Source organism: Canis lupus, chromosome 2 (assembly GCF_011100685.1).
Source record: "Canis lupus familiaris isolate Mischka breed German Shepherd chromosome 2, alternate assembly UU_Cfam_GSD_1.0, whole genome shotgun sequence".
In the NCBI taxonomy this organism is placed as follows: domain Eukaryota; kingdom Metazoa; phylum Chordata; class Mammalia; order Carnivora; family Canidae; genus Canis; species Canis lupus.
The window spans coordinates 31,023,581-31,044,456 of NC_049223.1; the positions used below are offsets into that span (position 1 = coordinate 31,023,581).

General features: G+C 51.2%; 1 long non-coding RNA gene across 2 annotated transcripts; it reads right to left on the reverse strand.

Annotated features, from left to right (window-relative positions):
- Positions 1 to 2,613: 2,613 nt before the first annotated feature.
- On the reverse strand, positions 2,614 to 6,882 carry LOC119869997. Of its 2 annotated transcripts, XR_005354969.1 has the most exons (3): positions 6,579 to 6,882; positions 3,955 to 6,108; positions 2,614 to 3,609 (listed from the first exon to the last, which is right to left on the reverse strand). It is a non-coding gene; the product is annotated as an uncharacterized LOC119869997 (long non-coding RNA). The 2 variants fall into 2 exon arrangements; XR_005354968.1 differs by having other exon boundaries at positions 2,614 to 6,108.
- Positions 6,883 to 20,876: the final 13,994 nt, after the last annotated feature.

The window sequence follows — 20,876 nt, forward strand, 5'->3', positions numbered from 1 at the left end:
TGCTCATCATCCTTTGGTCAGTTTTTAAGGATCTTATTAATGTCACAGGCAGATAAGAACGGCCCTTATAACACCAAGCAATCTATTAACTTCTCATTTCAAAGGAGGAAACAAAACAGAACTAAACAAAAGACCCTGATTTATTTGGTGTGGGACTAAGGAACGAGTCATTCTTCTCACATCTTTGCAGGGTGAATAACTTCCCATGAGCTTCATATCAGCAAGCTGAGTCAGAGGAGAGAACTGTTGGCTTGTTGAGTGTTCAAGGCCACTGGTCCTGGTCAGCCACAAGCCTGGCCCCGGGGCCCCCACCCATGGACAAAGGGAGAAGGACAGGCGACTGCTCCTCTGCTTCCCAGGCCTCTGGGGGACGCCAGGAGGGGGCTTCTGCTCCCCAACCCTGTGTGCGGGGCAGGCATGCTCCATGCTGAGGGATACTGATCACACAAATGAGGGGCCAGCACTCCCCTAATTGTGGGGATGAAGTGTCCCCAGCCTCAGGGCCGCCCCTCTCCCGAAGAGGCCTTCCCTACAGCAGCACAGGGCACCCATTCAGGACCTGAACCCGCAGGCTTGGCTGCTCAGGCCCTCGGCTGACCCCCAATCTGGGCCCCGCTCAGCCCCGGGGGCCGCCTCCAGGAGATCCCCAGCCCACCAGCCCCGGCTACAGGGTGCAAATCCTGGCCCCTGCACCTGGGGATCCTGGGCTTCCCGGTGAGCCCCTCGCTCGGTCTCTGTCCAGGGAGCCTGGCCTAGAACAGTCCTATCAAAGACGACTCATGTGGCTACGCCCCTCAACCGTCCCCTTTCACAGGCAGAAGCGGGTTGGGCGGTGACGGAGACAGGGGGCTGCAGCGTGGAAGCCCCTGTCACCTCCAGTGGCACCGGGACACGCCAGGTCAGTGGCTGGTCCTGAGCTTGCACATTAGTGACAATGCAGACTTCCTACATAGGTATGGCTCCAGGCCGTACCCGGGGGTCGTGTGCGTTTACGCAGGTGTACACATGAGTCCGGGAACTCATTTCCTGTCTCTCCAGACATCCATCTGCCACCATCTACCTACCTGTCATCCGTGTCCATATCTATGTCTGTACAAACGTGTGCACATGCATCACACGTGTGTGTGTGTGTCATAGATTCATTTGTTACAAAAAATACTACCACACAAAATACGCTATGGCTTAGGAGCCTAATTTGAGATCGTTAGAATCAACCAAAACCTCTTGAAGAAGTCTCCACCGACGTAATATCTCACTCGAGAAAGTGGGATTTTTGAAAACTGTGCAGTTGGGGTGACCTGGATTATGTTTTTTAAGATAAGAAATTAAAAAATAAATAAATAAAATGAACCAAGACATTGTAGGCTGGGCCCTGTGTCACGGCCTCTCGGTGTAGAGGTAAGACCCGTCCCGGGGTCCCCTGGCTGCAAAGGCCGCGGTCTCCACTGCACACACGACATTGTCTCGGCTGCACACTCTGGCTTCGTTTCCATTCTAGGGGCAGATGAGGATTCTTTCGGGAGCCACATCCAGTTACTGCTGGACGGGGTCGGGGGGCAGGCAGGACAGAGCCAGCCCCGGCCCCTTATGGGCCCCTCCGAGGGTGTCCCGGGGCACGGCTCCCTGTGACCTCTGCTACCCACAGTGCAGACCGGGGACCAGCAGCAGAGGTGCGACCCTCAAGCTTGCTAGAAACACGGATCTCAACCTTCCTCCCAGGGCCTCCTGAACCAAGACGGGCAACTTAACAAGAGGTGACTCCGGCCACAAATGGGAGTCACTTAGATACACACTTTTTTTAAGATGCCAAAAATAGACAAAGCAAGATAAAATAATGATTGCACCAGTTTTTTTTTTTTTTTTTTTAATTCAGCAACATTTTGAAGAACACTGTTTAGTCTGTTTAGTGTTGGGGGGAAAAAGACACAGTAATTCAGGAAAAGCAAATTACAATGATTTTCTTAATTTCGGTGACATCACCGTTGAACTTTTCACTTATTTGCTAGGCATTCTGACCTGCCATGATTTTTGCCTGGCTGGAAGGGTGTTCTTGCACTAGAAAATGCTGCCATAGGAAATTATAAGCTTTTAACTCGGTGCAGCGAGAAAGGGAAGCTTTCAAATAATAGAGACTTGTGATGTTCATGCCCTAAACATGAGTCACGTGTGATCTTGCTGGGGATTTGTCCTCTCCATGCCATCGGCGTCTTCTGACACCTTATAAGCTCCTGAGAAACGACTCTCCACTTGGTGATTACTTGACGCCAGAAGGACAAGCAAGATTCTGGAAGAGAGTCCTTGGCCCCCAGTGTCTTTGCCCAACTATTCAAAATCTACATATACGTAGATTTTTTGTTTTGTTTTGTTTTGTTTTAATTCATGAGAATACACAGAGAGGAGACAGAGAGAGAGAGGCAGAGACACAGGCAGAGGGAGAAGCAGGCTCCATGCAGGAAGCCCGACATGGGATTTGATCCCGGGTCTCCAGGATCAGGCCCCGGGCTGTAGGCATCGCTAAACCGCTGAGCCACCAGGGCTGCCCATATACATAGTTTTTTTAAAAAAAAAAGTCTATGTGGTGCAAAAAAGAGAAATTCACAGAGAGGAGAGGGATTTACTTGTCATTTCTGTTTTTATTCTTCAAAATCCATCTTAAAAACATTAATAACCTGGTATCAGGACATTTGCCCTTCTGTTCCCATCCCCAAGTAGTTATTAGGGCCACGGAGAGACACGGAGCAAAGGACACCTGGGGGAGACAAAGACCCCATTACAGCAAAACCCACTCCTCCTGCCGCTGCCCACCGGCTCTGTCCCCAGGAGACCCCGTCTCCAGGGTCACTCTGGCTTGCTCGTACCTTCCCCGATCGCCCTCCGCACCACAAAGCCATCTGGGCTCGACTTCAGCATCTCTCCCCAACCAGCCGCTGGTCCCCTTACGCGTGAGCTGCCGGGCGGGCCCCTGGCTGCTGTGGTCAGGGTTCCCCAAGACTGGGGACCTGCTTCATGTCCCCGCTCCCACCCGTGTCCCTTCTGAGTTCCTCTTCCTGCAAGTATGTTTTTAAAGAGTACGGGTGACGGGCACTGAGGGGGGCACTTGATGGGATGAGCACTGGGTGTTATTCTATATGTTGGCAAACTGAACACCAATAAAAAATAAATTTATTAAAAAAAACTAAAATAAAGAGTACAGGGGAAATCCAGTTAGCCCCTCCTTCACGGTGCGTTTTTAAAAGATGGGCCAGCAGAGGCAGTAATTCTATTACGAAATAATTCAGAGTGGCTAGTCAATTGCTGCGAGGCGCGGAGGCCGACTTTCTGACCTCGTGTCCATAAGACGCGTCTGTCCCTTGCGGAGCCTGCGGTCGTATCACTGGGGAAACAGTCCCCTAATTCGCATGAAATGGATTCTCGTATAAAATAAGTGCTGTCGTTAATGGGGGCTCAGAAGGAAGTTTCTCGGCAGGTGGATGGAAGTTCCCACTGAGGGAGGGGTGCCGGCGGGGGTGACGTTGGGTCCCTGTCTGGGTGTCGGCCCCGGGAGCAGCAGGCCTGGCTTCACAGGCAGACTCGGTGCTTCTGCATGTCCCGCCCTGAGGAGCTGGCCTCCTGCGGGCAGAGGGCTCAGGTTGGAGAAGCCAGGGGTGTCACGCCCCTTGGGGGCCCCCTGAGTCCCGTGCGGGTGTGGTGATGCTACATAATTGTGCCTCCGTGGGCAGCTCCCTTGATGTGCTGCCCCCCCAACCCTCCGGGTCCCCGAAGCCACCACCCGCTGGCCAAAGGGCCGGGAGGGGCCACGCAGGGTCAAAGGTGAACCAGGCCAGAAGGCCCGACATGGTCACCGCTGCTGGACTGCGCAGCATCCGAGAACAGGGGGACTGGCCTGGCCTGTGCCGGGCACCCCCTCCTGCCCCATCTGGCCCAGCGCTCACCCTCTGCTCCCGACGCTCATACCCTTGCAAGGGCGGCAGCACGGGCCCCCGGGAACACGACAGCGAGGGAGATCAGCATGACCTGTCCCCCTTGCCACGGCCTGCAGGAAACTCAGAGAGTAGCTACTCAGGGTCGGTCATGTGCTGCGAACAATAACGGGCTGACACTACCCTGGCGACACCGACGTAGGCCATGAAATCGAGAAGCTACAGAGACGAAATCTGTAGTAGCATCAGGTGTTCTGTGCTGGGTGGACAAGACGTTTCCGTGGGAGATTCCAGTGCAGAATGTGGGGAAACAGTCCTCCATGACTCCTCATAGAGCACCCCCCACCAGGATACCAGGCCTAGTCCTGCTCCCACTACAGCTCAGGAGAACCTTCCAGAAGCCCCCCTCATAGAGCACACCATCCACCCCCAGGATCCCAGGCCTAGTCCTGCTCCCACTACTGTCACCAGGGCCCAGCTTGCCCTCTGGCCACCTTGCTGTGGGGACCGGTTGGCCTTGTCTTCTGCCACCAGCGAGCGTAAGGCCAGGGAAGGTTCTCACGGGCACCGTCAGGTCCCGGGTGACTCCCAGAGCCACGCGCCCCGGGGACCTCACCCAGACACTGGCCTGGGGGGGCAGCCCCAGCCCCAGCGACCTCGGTGGCCCCGCCCCTGACCTTGTCCTGTCCTCATGCTCAGGCCGTCCACCGGGCCCGTTCCCCAGACTCCTGCACCCTCCCGGGGTTCCCAGAGGGCAGCGGGGGTCCCGGGGTTGCGACCTGAGAGGGTGTCATTCCCCGGGTGACTCCCTGAGCCCTGAGTCCCCAGGCCCCCGGGGGTGTCACCTGGGCCCCGCGGCACCGGCCAGTCCATGGGCTCTCCTGAAGCCGTCCATACCTGCGCTGCCTTGTGCTGCTCGTTTGGGGACATCTGACCTGGGGACACCAAGGACCTGGTGTGGCGCCCTGGCTCGGGGTGACGGACACGCAGCTGAGGAGAAGCCCATGTAGGCGATGCAGCTGCCAGATGCTCGTGGCCACGGGCAGGTGCCGGCCCGGGGAGCTGCTGCACTGGGCTGACTCCCCCAGGCCCACAGCCCTGTCTCCAGGGCTGAGTCCAGCCCCAGGTCGGGGCGAGTAGCGGGGGATACACAGTCCACGGGGTCGCCACAGGGTTTGCCGCAGAGTAAAAGGAGGTCGGGGACAGTCCCAAGGCCCCAGGGGCCCAGGAAGGACGTCCCTGTCACTGAGGGCGAGAGCAGAGCTTCTAGGTATCCCACCCCGGGGGAGCGGGAGGGCGCCGCTGGGTGTGCCCGCGTGTGCATGCACCCGGCCCATGTGGCCACATGTGTGGAGCCCACTTGCTTGTTGCGTGCAGGGACGGAGCCTGGAGCTCATGGAGGTGGCCTCGCAGCGGCCGAGCCAGACAGGAAGCAGCCCTGTGACCCCAGGCCGGCGCTGAGACGGAGCGGTGGCCAAGTCGTGCTCGTGCTCTGAGCAGGAGGCACTGGGAACACCAGGGACCGGGCTTGGCGCTGAGGGTAACGTCCAGGGAGCCGCGTGGTCCTGCGGCTGCGCAGTTGGTGGCCTCCGTAGGCCTCAACAACCTGGCCCTACTTCACGGAGGACCTCCTGCCAGGGACGGCTGTCCCCGGGATGCCACCCCCACGGCAACAGGCATCTCTGACCTTCCTTCGTGCAAAGGAAGAGCCCGGAGCCCACAGGGACCTTGCCCTCCCCAAGCCCCCAGCCTGGCATCTGAGGCCACAGGTGCGGCCCCCGCGCAAAGCCTGCCTCACCTTGTGACACGGAGAAGGTGGCTTGGATCTGGGCGGCCAAACAAGCTGGGGCTTCGTCACACCGAATGCACACGGCCACCACGAGGACACGCGGTTGGCCCTGCGGTCCCATATCACCTGGGAGATGCCCCAACACCGGTCCCCGGCCTGAGCCCTGGAAGCAAACCCGGTGCTGGCCACGGCCGGGCTCTCCCCCTGTCCCCGGGGTGGGGGGGGGGCTGCTCCTTGGCTCCTGGGACACCGGGCAGCTGTGAACTCCAGGGGGCTCCCTGCCCCGTGGACCGTGGACCGGGGGCTCAAACAATAGATGGTGACTTCCCACAGCTGTCGAGGCTGGAAGGTCAGGAGCAAATCAGCAGCGGACTCGGCGTCGCGCAGGGCCAGTCGTCGCTGAGGACATGCAAAGTGGTGCCCCGCTTGGTGGGTGCTTACGAGGCTGTCACCCTCTACCAAAGCACCCACCATCGTGCTCCTCGGTGAGGAGCCTATGAAACACGGGCCAGAGGGAGAGACGCTGTGTCCGAACTTTGCTCTCTGCCCGAAGGCAGATCCTCCAGTGTCACCGGGAGCTTCGCTAACCGGGAAGATGCACGCCCGTCGCAGGGGAAGAACTGAGAAGTCAACCGCACACCCACACACTGTCACAAACTGTCACCCTCCCCTCCGTTCCTCTAAGGACCCAGCCATCTCCCCAATCACGTCCCCCTGAAATGCCCCCAGCCATCCCCATCCCCCACGAGGATGCTATGTGAGCTCTCAGCTCTCACTGCCTTTTGGGGTATCTGCACTTTGTCCCATGATGCCCCCATGCATGTAGGATTAAGAAAATCACTTAATATGGACATCTTTCTGCTGCTAACCTGCCTGTTTGTGTTTTCCATAGATCGAGGCGTGGAGTCTGGGCGTACAGGGGCAGTGTCTTCCTCCAGCAGAATCCAGAGTCTCATAATGTCCCATTTTCTGGCCAATGACAAGGACGGAAGAGCGCTTTCAGGACAGAAAGATCTGGATTAGGATTCCAGGTCTGAGTTACCTGCTCTGACCCTGGGCAACTTTTTGATCCATGTAGGCCTTGGCATCTTTACTGATAAAACAGTCACCATTTCTGCTTTGTAGCTTGCCGGTGGAGACGAAATCAACCACGTGGTGTATGTAAAGCATTTGACGTAGCGCCCCACAGATGGTCACACATCGTAGATCCAAGTCACAATGAAACCGAAACTCAACCGCAAGCTAAGGTCACCCACATGCGTGACCAAAGCTCATTGTTTGGGGTTTCCAAGGTGCAAGCGCTCACAAGCAGAAGAACGTCTGTAACGTAGGGCAGAAATGTTTCATCGTCCTTGAATTACGGACCTGCTGGCCCAGTCCCTGCTTTCCAATAATTTAGTCCGTTTTGAACAAGAATCAAGGTTACATCCAATTTCCATCTAGCCTAAGGTGTATCTCAGAACAGCTTGAGCGAGAAGAAGGACACAGAAAGTGCCTTCGTACTTGTGTGTGTACCTAGACCCACAAGCAAGTACTCACGTTAACCTCATCCCTGGCAATTCTGTTCCAAATTCGCTTAGAAGCGCGGGTCTCAAGGGAAGTTAGCGATTTGCCGAACGCATCTCCCTCTTCGTGCTGGTTTTCTAACTCAGGAACCCCACCCGGAGTGCAAGGATGGTTCCCGTGGAATAAGGTTCTTGAAATCACTCAAGCTTCCTGATTCTCAGCTGCTTTGTCCCAAAAGGGGGGAGAATTAAACTCCCCATTTAAATCCCAGCGGTGCTGGGAGGGTAAAATAAAACAGCGTGTATGGCAAAGCACTTTGCAAATACAAAAAAACACACAGATAAAAGATGTTTTTAGGCATATTTGTGTACTTGAGGGGTACATTACCCCTCAAACGTGACAGTTTTAATATTGTGAGAAAGAAGCAAAGGCCAGAATTCTAATTCCCTGGCTCTCTGTCTTTTCTCACGCGTATTAGAAATGGCATGAGTTCAAGAACCAGCTTTCCTAATGAAAAACCGTATCTGGCAATTGCTTTAATAACTGTTCCTCTAGATGATCATAAACCTGCACCTTCAGGAACACTTGAAATAAATGCGCATGGTTGCTGCAGACTCCCAGAGGCTGACAAATGCAAGGCATTCAACTTCAAAATCTCCCTCATTACAATAATTCACAGGCTATTTGGACGAGGTCTTTGCATTTTCCTGCTCTTGGTGCTGAGGGAAATAGGAGAAAGGAGCGGTGTTTATGAAATACCCACTTGGTGCCGGAAACCACGCTGTGCTTCCTACACGTGGGACCTCGTACGTCTTTCCACGAGGAAGCCAAGACTCAGACAGCTGGTCACCTGCTCCGCCCACGTGAGCCGCAGAGCCCAGACCCTAGGCCAGGCCAGCATCCCTGCAAAGCCTGTCTTGACCCCAAGGCCGGGGCAACGAGATGAGATACGTCAAAGACAAGTGCTGATAGGGGGCCATGGTGTTTGTGTTACGGACCCAATGTCCCTCCCAAATTCCTGTGTTGAAACCAAGCCTCCCAAGTGGTGATGTGAGGAGGTAGGGACTGCGGGAGGTGATGCGGTCAGGAGGGTGGAGCCCGCACCATGGGGTTAGCACCCTCACCAAAGACAGCAGGGAGAGGTTTAGCCTGCAAGGACGCAGGAGGACACAAGGAAAAGACGGCGGTGCGCACCTCCCACCAGAGTCTGGCCGTGCCGGGTCCTGGGTCCTGGGCTCCTCACCCCCCGAACTGAGAGAAATGCATTTCTGCGGTTGGGAAGGACTCTGCGGGAGCCCTAACGGACCGGGCCACTTGCGCTGCTCAGCTCGCTTGTCAAGGATGTCTCCATCTTTCTTCACCAGGATCCTTCGATCTATGGACCCATATTTTTTCCTGAGTAGTCCTAACTATAAACATTTTTCCTGTTGTCCAAATACATAAAAATAACCCAGAAAGTCCAATTTTATAAAATGGAATGGGTTTTTCCCCCTTACCCCCTGGTCCGAGATTCTGTAGTTCCGGAACCATCGTGAAGATTGTTGGCTGGGCCACCTCCCAGGTGCTGGTTCGCCTTTGTTGTGAGAATTGGGAGCCACAAAATTGCGACCTCCCTCTCCAGGTGCCTGGATCCCTAAGGTGGAGACGCATGTGGGTTTCCTCCCTGTTTGGGGAACTGGTTGGCCACAGCCGCGGACCTTCTGTTGGACTAGAGGCTGCGCTGGGGAGCGCAGGCCTGTCTACGCACCTGTGCCGGAGCGCTGGACAGGTGCGCACACCCCGGGGCCCCGGGAGAGCCCAGCAGGTGGCTGCTGCTGCCTCCTCGCTGCATCGCGGGTTCTGATCTTGTTTATGGCAGTTAAAGGGGTGGGGGAACAGCCTCTTTCCCGAGGAGGGCATCCTACTGCAACGTTTCCCTAGGCAGGAAGCCGAGTTGAACAACTGGGCTTCGGCTACAGTTTTTGCCACCAGCAATCTACTGTCTTTTGAAGTTAAATTGAAACTTTGATACCTATTTCTTGTTATGCAAAAGCCTCCACATAAAGCATAATTACTGTAATGAAGATGCACTGTTTCTCTTTGGGGACTCACGGCAACTTATTCTGCTCAATGTGCTGAGGAATGTCAGAATGAAATGAGGGAGGTAACCCCTGAAGAGAAACCACCAAAATAATTCCTAAGTAGGACAGATGAAACAGAGGAGGAGGGGAGGCAATTATCCGGGCAGTTAAATATCGCAGATCGCTCAGATAGAAGCACGATGCTCTCGGTCAATTGAGCTGGAGATCCATCAAAGAGAGCAGTTTCCTTTTCTTCTATGGAGGCTTCTCCTAATAAAATAATAATTTGCATTTCTATGGTGCCTTTCATCTCCTAGGACTTTATAGATGCTAAATTATTTAGCTTTATCATAACTGAGAAGTAAGTTTTCTTTCTATGCTAACCTGAGGCATTGATAAGCTGCATGACCTCCCCAAGGGCGCCGCTCAGAACAGATCTAGAAGAACAACTTGATCCTGCCCCTGCGGACATTTCTCCTGTCTCCTTTCTCATGGAGAGGCTCTTTGGAGCACTGTGCTCCCCCACACACATGTTTCGTTTTAAACCCCAATCGGAATTTCCCCCATTACTACGTGACATGAAGAATTGCATCCAAAAAAAAATAAATAAATAAATAAAAAATAAAAAAAATAAAAAATAAAAAGATAAAAGAATTGCATCCGAGTAAATCCCTTTGGAAAATAACATACACTAGTAATGTATGGGATTTGTTCTCCCAATTTCTTTCCGTTATTAGGGGAGGATCCTCCACCCTGCTGGGCTGTCCTTCCCTTCCAGTGACACTCACAGGGGTGAAGAGATGGGGGGAAATCCGGAGTCTCCGTCCAGAGGGACGACATTCAGCTCACTGCTATTTGCACAATTTTGTTTCACTTCTGAGAATCGTTCAGGGTTCGTGCAAATTTTTGCAGTCTTTTAAATTTTTTTAGAAGATTTATTTATTTATTTAGTGGTGTGGGGGAGGGGCAGAGGGAGAGAAAGAATCTCAAGCAGGCTCCCCACCGAGTACAGATCACAGACGCGGGTTCGATCCCAGGACCCTGAGATCATGACCTGAGCTGAAATCAAGGGTCGGATGCTGAACCGACCGAGCCACCCAGGCGCCCCTCAAATTTTACAGTCTTTATATGGACAACAGAGTAATCACGCTAGGCACAATTTTATATTCAATCTTCCTTGAATGAGATCACCCCAGTGGGGCTGAGACAGGACCTGAGGGACAAGGAGGAGGGAAAGGTTAGGATTCGGAAGACGACAAAGGCTGAGGAAGACGATGCAGCTGGTGGGGCATCCAAGGGCCGAACGAGGGATGCCCGTGCCCACTGAGGCACCACCTTCCATCCCCCTCGAGACAGGTAAGCTCTGTCAGAATGGGAGGACGAGATACATTTGATGTTTTCCCCAAAAGACATCACAGGACCTCTTCCAAGAACAATCTTGACTTAGATAATACTTGTGAAGAACCAAAGGGGACTCGTAACGGGAGCACACCAAATCTCATCTTCTTACGACAGTTTTTGCTGTGAATGCGACTTTTTTTTTTTTTTTTGGTTGGAATTTGAAAGGAGCTATTACAATATCACCCATTTCATCATCTGAGATGAACCCAAGCCCATCGCCTCTGCTTGTGATCCATGTTGGGGACAAATGGTAGGCACAAAATATAGGGATGGATAATAGTGTTCCCAGGGCATTGGGCCGCTGAGTCAATGTGATGGCTGATGGGGATTCAGCTCCGCTCGGGGGGTAACCGGGCACTGTGGCGAGAACACCTACCCCGCTGCGTGTCACTGTGCCCACTGGGAGACACTGAGCACGGCAAACCAGAACTCACAACAGAGACAAACACTTCAAAGCAGCCCTAAGCTTCTGTCCCTCCCCCCTTCATCCCACCACCTCCCTTACTAAGATACACGGGGCCCCAAAAGTGACCAGGGTCGTAGGGTGGCACCAGCTCTGAATGGCAGGAACAGGAAATAACTTTGTTTGGAAACCAAATCACTCCTGGAAACGCGGCCTGGCTTGCCTCACAGAAATGCTTTAGGGATGACGGAGGGGATGCATTTGAATCAACTCTTGGTGCTGGCATGAACATTTTTCAATGAAAGGAACGGATTTCTTTGCGAAGGTGTGACCTCCCTCCCCTGAATGCAACTGCAGAACTTTTCTGCACTTGCTAGTCCGCCTGGCAAAATAGGACTTGGGGCAGCGATGTATCCTACAGCGTCTCTGGGAAGAGCGGGGACGTCTCTCTGACGCTTCCTTTCTACCATTCTCAGGGATTATCCCTAGTTGTAGTATTTCTGAAATTGCTTTCGTATTTCTAAATCTTGGGGACTAAGTACTCTAACCAGAAGTGCCTGTTGGGCCCAACATGCGGTGGGGGAGAGGTCTGCGCAAGGCGATTTTCATCAGGTGCCTTTGCGACTCTCAGATCAATACGACCTCATGCAGATGGGTGAGAAGATGGCCCCAAACTGTGTCTCTAACACTTATTTCTCTTTCTGAGTATTGGTCTTTTGGTTTTTTACCCTATTTCTTTATCATAGCCGATGTGCTCTGTGAGCCGGGATACAGCTAAGCTGGCGAGTGAGGATTTTGTGTACCAGTGTGGGGGTCAGCCCTGGAGTGTGTAGGGCAGAGGCGAAGGGACATGGAGCAGCCTGGGCCCTGCTCTGACTGCATAGGAGCTTGCGGTTGGACGTGTGTTGATCCCTCCACCCCGTCCCTTCCCATGCACGCTTGGCCTGTGAGCCCCAGGCGGGGCTGTGGCCCATTCACATCAGGCACCAGGGACCCGGCAGTGGCACTGGCAGCTGGCACCCAGCACACCAGGCTTCTCACCGGCTCTTCCCACCAGCTTTTTCCACCGCATCACAGGCCCTTGATGCACCACGACACTGCAGAGACCTATCACTGATTTCCGAGGCTGTATCTCTGTGTAGCAGCAAAGGTTACCTCCAGGCGGTGATTCTCCAAGTGTAGAGATGCCATTCTGTAGTCCCTACCCCAGACCCACCGAATAAGAAGCTCTGGGGCGGAGCCAGTCATCTGTGTTTTAACAAGGCCTCCAGATGACTCTAATGCTTGCTCAAGTTTGAGAATGAAGGGATTAAAATTACTTTACACTGCCAACATCTGGACAATCAGCAGCCACAGAAAGAAACATTATCTAAACCTAAGCAGATGCTCCTCAAAATATAGCTGCCAGTCACCCCCTCCGAGGGAGTTTCCTGTTTGGAAGAAGGCTGACAATTCACGTGCGGAAGTCGGAATCCAGTGGCCCGTTAGCATGGAAAACCCAATGGAAGTGTCCATGCTTTTCCCACTGAAGCCCGTTTAGGGCTCCCCTTTTTCTGTTAGATGGTATATCAGCCTTTTGCCATTTCGGAGTACGCACTGTGTGCACACCCATAAAAGTGGGCCCTGTGTTTCTGTCCACTGCCAGTTCACTGGCAGATTCCAACTATCGAAAACAAAGAGGGTAAAGGAGGATTTCCTCCCAGCAAGAGCTAACGATCTAGGCTCCTCTGAAATGGGTTCACCCCCAGTGCACGTTTTTACAGGCCGACTGATGAAAACACACGCGGAAGGTGGCTTAACAGCAAGCATTTCTGAGGTTGCACCACACTAGAAATCCCACGTGTAGTATTTCGTCTCATCCTTCCCCTGACCTTGAAAGGTAGAAATTGCTCACACTGTCTTATCCACAAGAGGACAGATCTAGAGAAGGCAAACAGTCAAGGAGATTAAGGCAATTCATTATAAGGGAGGGGAAATCTATTTTCCTTCCGTACTTCCAAGTTCTCAGCTGGGACCCCTGTAACAAAAACACAGATTAACAAGAGAAAAGATTTGGTTAATACAAGTTTTATGTGGCACGGAGCCCTCATAAGGAAATGAAGACGTGGAGAACCAGTTAAACCCGGGTGTTTTCACGCTGGGCGTGATGAAGTGTGTACATTCATGGAAAATGTGGTAGGACGAAGGGTATGAGCTCAGGGTAGTGACCTGGGGACGCCCAGCAAGGCCTGCTCCCTGGGACTCCCCTCAGCGTCCCCGTCTTTGGAGATAAGGGCGCTCCCGTCCTCAAGGTGGAGGGAGGGCACCTGTGGCAGGAGGGTCCCATGACCTGCTTCAGGGGAGGTCGGAGAGTTTTTCCCGCACCTGCGGTCCGTCAAGCTCCTTCACCTTGAAGTACTCAGTCTGCCAGGGTGGCGTGTACTAAACTCTGTCAATACACATGGAAGATCATAGCTTCACCCCAGGAAAGAGGGTGAGTGAGTGACATGAATGTGTAGTGCACAGATGGGATGGGACTGGGGTCTCATTCGGGCTGTGGGGGGTGCAGCCCATATCTGCCTTGTACTGTTTGTAGGACTTATTTTCAGCCTTACATCTGCTCTTGTGAAATGGGAATATGATGAGCTCTCCACAGTTCTGGGACTAAGTACACAATCATCACAGTACCTGGCATGTTTCAGGGCTACATGGTCACAGCCTTCCCACTGACTCACAGCCAGCTCTCTCTGCCGCCTCAGCTGCCTACAGTTATGGGGTTACAGAAGACCCTCAATCTCATCCTGACTGGACAATAAACGGTTGCAGAAGTTTAGACAAATTATTCACCTGGTTTCTGCTTGGGACTCTCCTAACTATAAAAGGAAGATTTGATGCAGGAATCATGCAGGAGGCTTATGCGTCTCCTGTTCTCTTAGGGGATTGGAGCCCTATTTGGGGTTTTGGGTTTATGGAGGAGAAAGGCAATCATCACAAATCATAAAAAAATAATTTAATTATAACCCATGGTAGGTGATGTCTTAGTCTGCTAGGGTCGCCATAAATAAAGAACACCTTGGACCAGGAAGCTTACAAACAATAGGCATTGGTTTCTCACAGTTTTCAGGCTTGGGGGGTTCCAAAATCAAGGTGGCGACAGTTCAGTGTCTGGTGAGAGCCCCTCGTTGGTTGCAGACAGCATCTCTTCACTGTGTCCCTACACCCCGACTTCTCCACACACAGAAAGGGAGCAAGCTGTCTGGGGTCTCCGCTTAATGAGGTCACTAAACCTGTCATGAGCTCCACCCTTATGATCTCAATTAACCTTAATTACTTGCTTCCTTCAGATAGTCACTTTGGGGTTAAGACTTCAACATATAAATTCGGGGCCGAGGAGAGCAACACAAACATTCAACCCATAGCAGGTGGTATGAGGCAAGCTCATTGTTCTTTGAGGGCATCAGTCTAGTTGATTGGTGGTCAGTGAATCAAACTATGATATAAAGAAAACTTTAAGGACTTAACTGTTTAGGCAAACCAAACTATCTATTTCCATATATCGATAATACCACTGTAGGTTAGGTAATTGATACAGACTATGTGTTTGTGCCCTGACCCCACTCATATGTTGACACCTCACCCCCCAATGTGGTGGCATCAGGAGGCCGAGTCTCTGGGGGATGAGGGTGGAGCCCCCAGGATGGGTTAGTGTCCCTATAACAGAGCCCCCAGGAAGCCCCCTCGCCCCTTCCCTCACAGGACACAGCGAAATGACCCCATCTGTGAACCAGGAGACGGGGTCTCACCAGACGCCATAGCTGCTGGTGACTTGGTCTTGGACATGCAGCATCCAGAACTGGAGAAATCAGTGTCTGTTCAATGCTTTTGTCTGTGGTATTTTTTCCAAATCAAGAAGCTCCAATGGCTTCAGCATCACTTAGTTCTCCTATCTTCTAAACCGGGGCCGCGTGGATAGCAATGAGGACAGTAATCGGTGATGAGGACAGCACCCAGTAATCCCAGGTGGAAGGGCTATTTGAATGCTTCCTTCCAGAAGGAAGAGACGTTCAGGTTTATTGATAGAGCAGTGCTGCATTTACACAGAGCCAGCCAGGCAGGTGGCAGAGCCAGGAACTCACCTGGAGGCTCCAAGCCTGCCTCGTAATTGGGAGTGTTTCCTCGTACCACCTGGTTCAGCCATATGGGTTGAAATGTGCTGTGCATAATTGCCTTCCCTGGCATTTTCCTGACAATGCGCTTGGACACTGCCTGGTGCTAGGCCCAGGGAAGGGGGGCCGGCCTGAGAGCACCGTGGTCGGACGAGGGGTTATTGCTTCTCTCGGTATCAAATGGACTGTCTGTCTCTCGTGTTGTTTCTGTTCAGGAGGAGCATGGGAAACAGCTCAGCAAACACAGCAGGGCAGGGGCCTGATGGAGCCTTGCTGGAGGTGAGCCCATTTTGCCCCCCTCTCAGCAGAGAACTCGCCCCAGTGGGGAGGTCAGACAACCCTCCAAGTGGGATCTGCCGAGGAGAGGCAGTGCCCACACCCCCATCAGGAAGATGCTCCCTCCAGTGCTTTATTGATGCTCTGGGGCACGGGATCCCCGAGCAGAGCTGCACTGTAGAATAAGTTTATCTCCATGGAGTACAGGTTACAGTGGATGCAGCATCCCCTCGCTAGGGATGGCTGCTTTTTCTGTCTAAAAAAATAAAGAAGTAAAAATTAAAGATGTCATCAGGATGCAGGTTTCTTCTATAGCAAGCATGTAATGCTTCATCTCAGTGTCCTTGTGGCCTCCCAATACCTGCTGGAGCACCCACATTTGCAATGGCCTTCCAGGCAAAGGGAAGATGGAAGGACCAAGAACAAAGGTGCATATAGACTGAGACAATCCCCTTTAGGATCCCTTTCCCAAAATCCCCACCCAGTGATCCCTCTTAACATCTCTTTGGCTAGAAAGAAACACAGAAGGAGATGGTGGTGGGGATGATTCCAAAGGGGAGGACTCAAAAGGGCACTTCTAAGTCATCCTGTCTGGGCATGTTATGGCCACATGATGGTTTCTTCTAGACATTTTGCTCCTTGATAATCAACCTGATGCCATATCTTTCCTATTCTGTGCACACTGTAGTGTACAAATACTAAGCTAGATTCAAGAGCAAGGGCTAGGTGACTCACAATCACCTCCCATACTAGAGTAAGAGCTAGATTCCTTTAGAGTGGGGGCTGGGACAGAGGGCACACACCACAAATGTGGAGTGCTCGAGGGGAATGAGTTTTAGCCTTTATTATGAAATAAAAATATATCTAAAAGGCTGAGATAAAGCAGACATCTAAGGCCATCCAACGTTAGAACCTGTTCCTGTTTACCTGGCATGCTCCCAGAGATTCTGAGGCTTATGGAGATCCTCACACATATGGCAACATTTCCTAAATGTCCTCACCTCCTTATCCCAGAAACTGAAAATGCTCCTAAGCCTCCTTAGGACAAAAGACAACCTTAGCACTGTAGCTCTTTGAGTAAGAAGGGAAAATAACCTCCTCTCTTAGCTTAACTAGACTCTCTAATTTGCTATCAAAGCTTCTTCAAAAGTCTGCATTTCACATTCTGATGCCTTTTTTTCACCAGACTGGTGATACCATGGTCAGCAGGGTTCGATCAGAGAAACAGATCCACTAAAATACACAGTATATGCTTAATAGGATATGTCAGGGTTGAGCTCCAGTCGTTGAATAATAGACACGAGACTGTTATTTCTAGCATCTCATGCTGGAGCCTGAAATGCCCAGGGCAATAGCTGGGAAGTGAAGATGAACAAGAAAGAGGGGACAGAGACCAGCTGGGACCTCCACGGCTGAGCTGGAACTTGTGAGAACAATGGGATCCCACCTTGGTCCTCACAGTCTCCCTGTTTTTGGAAGATGGGAGTGTCCCTGTGGGAGAAGCACGTGCCCTTCCAACAGAACTAAACACACACCTGGCCCAGAAGTCAAAGAAGCTGAAGCAAGAACTCCTGTGAAAGCTGGAAGAAAGGGGAGCCCTCATATGGCCCCCTGCCTCCCAGGTGAGCCAGCGGCTCTCAACGAGGAACATGAGCACAGCATCCCGTGCTCCGCCTTGGTCTCCTGAGCACAGCGAGAACACTCTGCTTCTTCAATGCCTGAGCTCTAACCTTGCTTGGACCTGGTCCTTCTCTAGTCGAGCCTGCAGATGAGACCCCACCCTGACCAATTTCTGATTGCAGGCTACTGAGACATCCTCAGATAGCCAGAACACACAAACATTCCTGAGCCACAGAAACTGTGAGATAATAAATATGTGGATTTTTAAAAAAGATTTTATTTATTTATTCATGAGAGACACAAAGAGAGAGGCAGAGACACAGGCAGAGGGAGAAGCAGGCTTCATGCAGGGAGCCTGACGTGGGACTCGATCCCAGGACCCCAGGATCACAATCTGAGCCAAAGGCATATGCTCAACCCCTGAACCACCCAGGGGCCCCTAAATGTACATTGTTTTAACTTGCCAAATTTGAGGGGTGCTTTGTTACACAGTGAAAGCTAACTGATACACCAGCACTCTGGTCTGTTGGTTAGTCTTTGGACACACATTTCTTCTGTTTTGCTTGCTGTTTCCTTCGCAAAGATTGCCATCAATCAGCCTTGCTCACTGTCCAATCCTACCTATTCTTCAGCACTCCAGTCAGTTTCTATGTTCTCCCTCAGCCCTTCTGATTATTTCAACCCATGATGATTTTCCTCTTCCACAAGATGTAGAATTTATCATCTCAGCCACGCCAGAGTCCCTCTGAACATTCACCACTGGCCTGGGAATGGCACAGGCCAGAACACAGGCTGGGATCAGTATCGCATAGATGGGGCAGTCAACACGAGTAGGGCGTACATTTCTTTGGAAGCAATACTGGAGAAGATTTGGCATCGAAAACTGAGTCAGCATTAGTTGCCCAAGTAGGATAAGCATAAGATGAGAAGCATGAGCATCAGCTTGAGATCAATGCCAGCGGAGGTTGACAAAGAGAGAAGCAACCCTACGTGAGGGAGGGGGACTGCTGGAGATGAGTATTGCCTTGGTGGGAGATGTTATTTTTAAGGACCTTCTTCACCTCCATGAGTCTACATACGTCTGTTGATCTCAAAGAGCAGTGCCCTGGCTTAGGGGCCTGACACGTTGTGACATCGTGCGTGTTTGGGTTTTCTGTAAGTTAGCCATGGTTCCCCAAGGAGATGGCACGCTGGTAGAAGGCAATGCTTTAAATCCGCGCGGCAAATACTCATTGAACCTGTGTGTGGAAATATAATCCTTGCTCATTCTTTTCCTTCTCCGCAATCTGTAAAAACTAAAAGAATATTTATATCCACAGTGAACCATTCATTGACTGAGCCAATCCAATCCCTGAAGATACAGAGTAAATTTAAAATGTGTTAAATTAAAAAAAATCAGTCTATTTCTGTGACTATTTAGGCTTCGTTTATATGCAGTTTAATGGCAGAAAACAATCACATTCAAGTAGCAGTGCAAGGTGTGATAAACTAAAAATGTGCTGTTTTCATTTGGTTACTATTAAAATGAGATTTAGAAGAACCATCCAAATCCGTGCCTCATAACAGATACATTTATACACAGACATTACGTTTCCCATTCGTAAGGACACGTTCTCTTCCTGAAGTAGGTGCATTATTGTCTGACATAAGCCGTGGTTCTACTTTTCCAAAGATTGGGGAATAACCGGCTTAGTGAGGTTATAGCTATGAATACAAAGGATTTTAAATCAGTTGAGTGTAACGGACTTGAGTTCTCCAAAAACAAATATTTGGGATTTTGCTTGTTGCTGCTCTGGTTTCCATAATGTTAGGCAACTGGTTTGACTGAGGTTCTCAGGGCTTTGGCATGGGTGATAGTCAGACTACTGGGAAATAAAAATGCTTATTCTCACTGCCAACCTACTCAGGCTAATGGTTCGTCATGTCCCTAATAGAATCTGGATCCTGACGATTTAGAGGAAAGCACACCTTTTCTACTGGCTCTATCCACATGAAAAGAAGAGAAATAGCAATTTAGTAATAATCGGTCATTTGTCAATGCAGTTACCAATCTGGAACAGCCACTGCCGCCCAAGTATTTAGGACACTGAATTATCTAATTTTGTGACCAGTACAACTATGTTCGACCACCTGTGGTGCCTACTGTACTATCTGCAGTCAATTCTCCCTTGAATTCATGATTTAGCCAAAAATCTTAGGGAAAAGGTGCATTTGAATGTAACCTTGTGCTTTTTTACATAATGGAAAAAAAATAATGGAAATCCATCCAGGATGTAAAAACAAAAAACAAAAAACACAAGCAAAACATTTTTTTTTTCTTGTGCTCGAGAAACTACGCTTCACAGTGTTTGGGGGACATTGTGGTGTGGACAGTGCGGGGGTTGGTCTGAAGCCTTGAATTTTGGGGGAAGTCTTCTCTGCCTTTTCCAGCGTCACTGAGCATTTCCTGTGCAGCTGCGTAGAGCTTGATAGGACATAGAATTTGGTTTGAGCGTCGTGGCTACACGTGCTCTTTATATTACAAATGCCTCAGCCTTCGCTGAGCCTATCTGTCACAATAATGTCCTGTAGTGAGGACGTGTACCAGATAATTACGTGGTGAGTAAACAAGACAGTGTTCCCTTTTATCTGTTTTAAATGGGGCGCCTTCTCTTTTAATCAACCGCCTTGTGCTCCTGTGTTATTGGGCAAGGTAAACGGGCGCCACCGGCAGCCCCTCTAAATCACGCGCTGTTACGTGTCCCGCTATATTTCTAGATTAATGAGCGGTGGGTAGTGTTTACCATCTCCCCACTTTATAAACATCAGCTCCCATCGTTGCTCTATGGAGTGGAAGAAATATGGAGCCCAGTCTTTCCCTTGATTGCTTGTAAGATCACTTGCAAATGTTCTGATAACGGTTGCAGAGAACATGTATTCCGCGTGTTGCGTGACCCCGGGGACGCTCCCTGCTGGCTCAGGGTGGCCCAGGGTGTGGTCTCCAGCCGTGGACTTTGCTTTGCTGCTTTTTTTCCCCCTTTCCTTTTCCTCCTCCTCCCTCCCACTCCCCCTCCCTCCCTCCCTTCCTTCCTCCCTCAACATTTCCGTAGCAGTTACTACAAAGTGCTGCTGTTAATACCATTTTTGAAATGAGCTGCTAAGAAGTTAAATAACTTCCCTATTGTTACACATCTAGTAGCTGATGGAGCAGGATTGTAATGGGGGACTGTCTGACCCTAGACTGAGCGCTGCTGCCCATTCGTTTTAGGGCTTTCAGAAACCTCTTCAGGATGCCTCTGTGGCACCATTCAGAGGACTGGAGCAAAGCTTTCCCTGGAAGCCATCTAGGCTGCACCCAGGGAAGGGAATCCCTCCTCACACGGCTACCATTCTCTCCCCTGAGCACCTCTGGCTACTTCCTCCATCCACACGTAGCATCTCCACTTTTACAGCTGCCTCTCCACAACCTGGGGGAGAGGTTGATTCTAACTCATTCCAGCGTGTTGTGCAAATAATAGGGAACACTGCTGCTGGGCCAGGAACACTGCTATTTGCTTTTCCTTCTTGCTCTTTGACTTCATGGAAGTTGTCAACCTCTTCCAGGAAGGAAAGTCCACCCTCCCTCCTCGTTCCTACATTCCACTGTCCACGGCTTCCAGCTACAGTGTCCCTTTCCTAAAATGCAGGGGGCAGGTGGTATAGCCCAGTAACCCAGTCTATCTTCTAGGGAAGGAAAAACCTTCCTTCTGGTTGTTGGAAGATTGAAGCTGTGGTTTT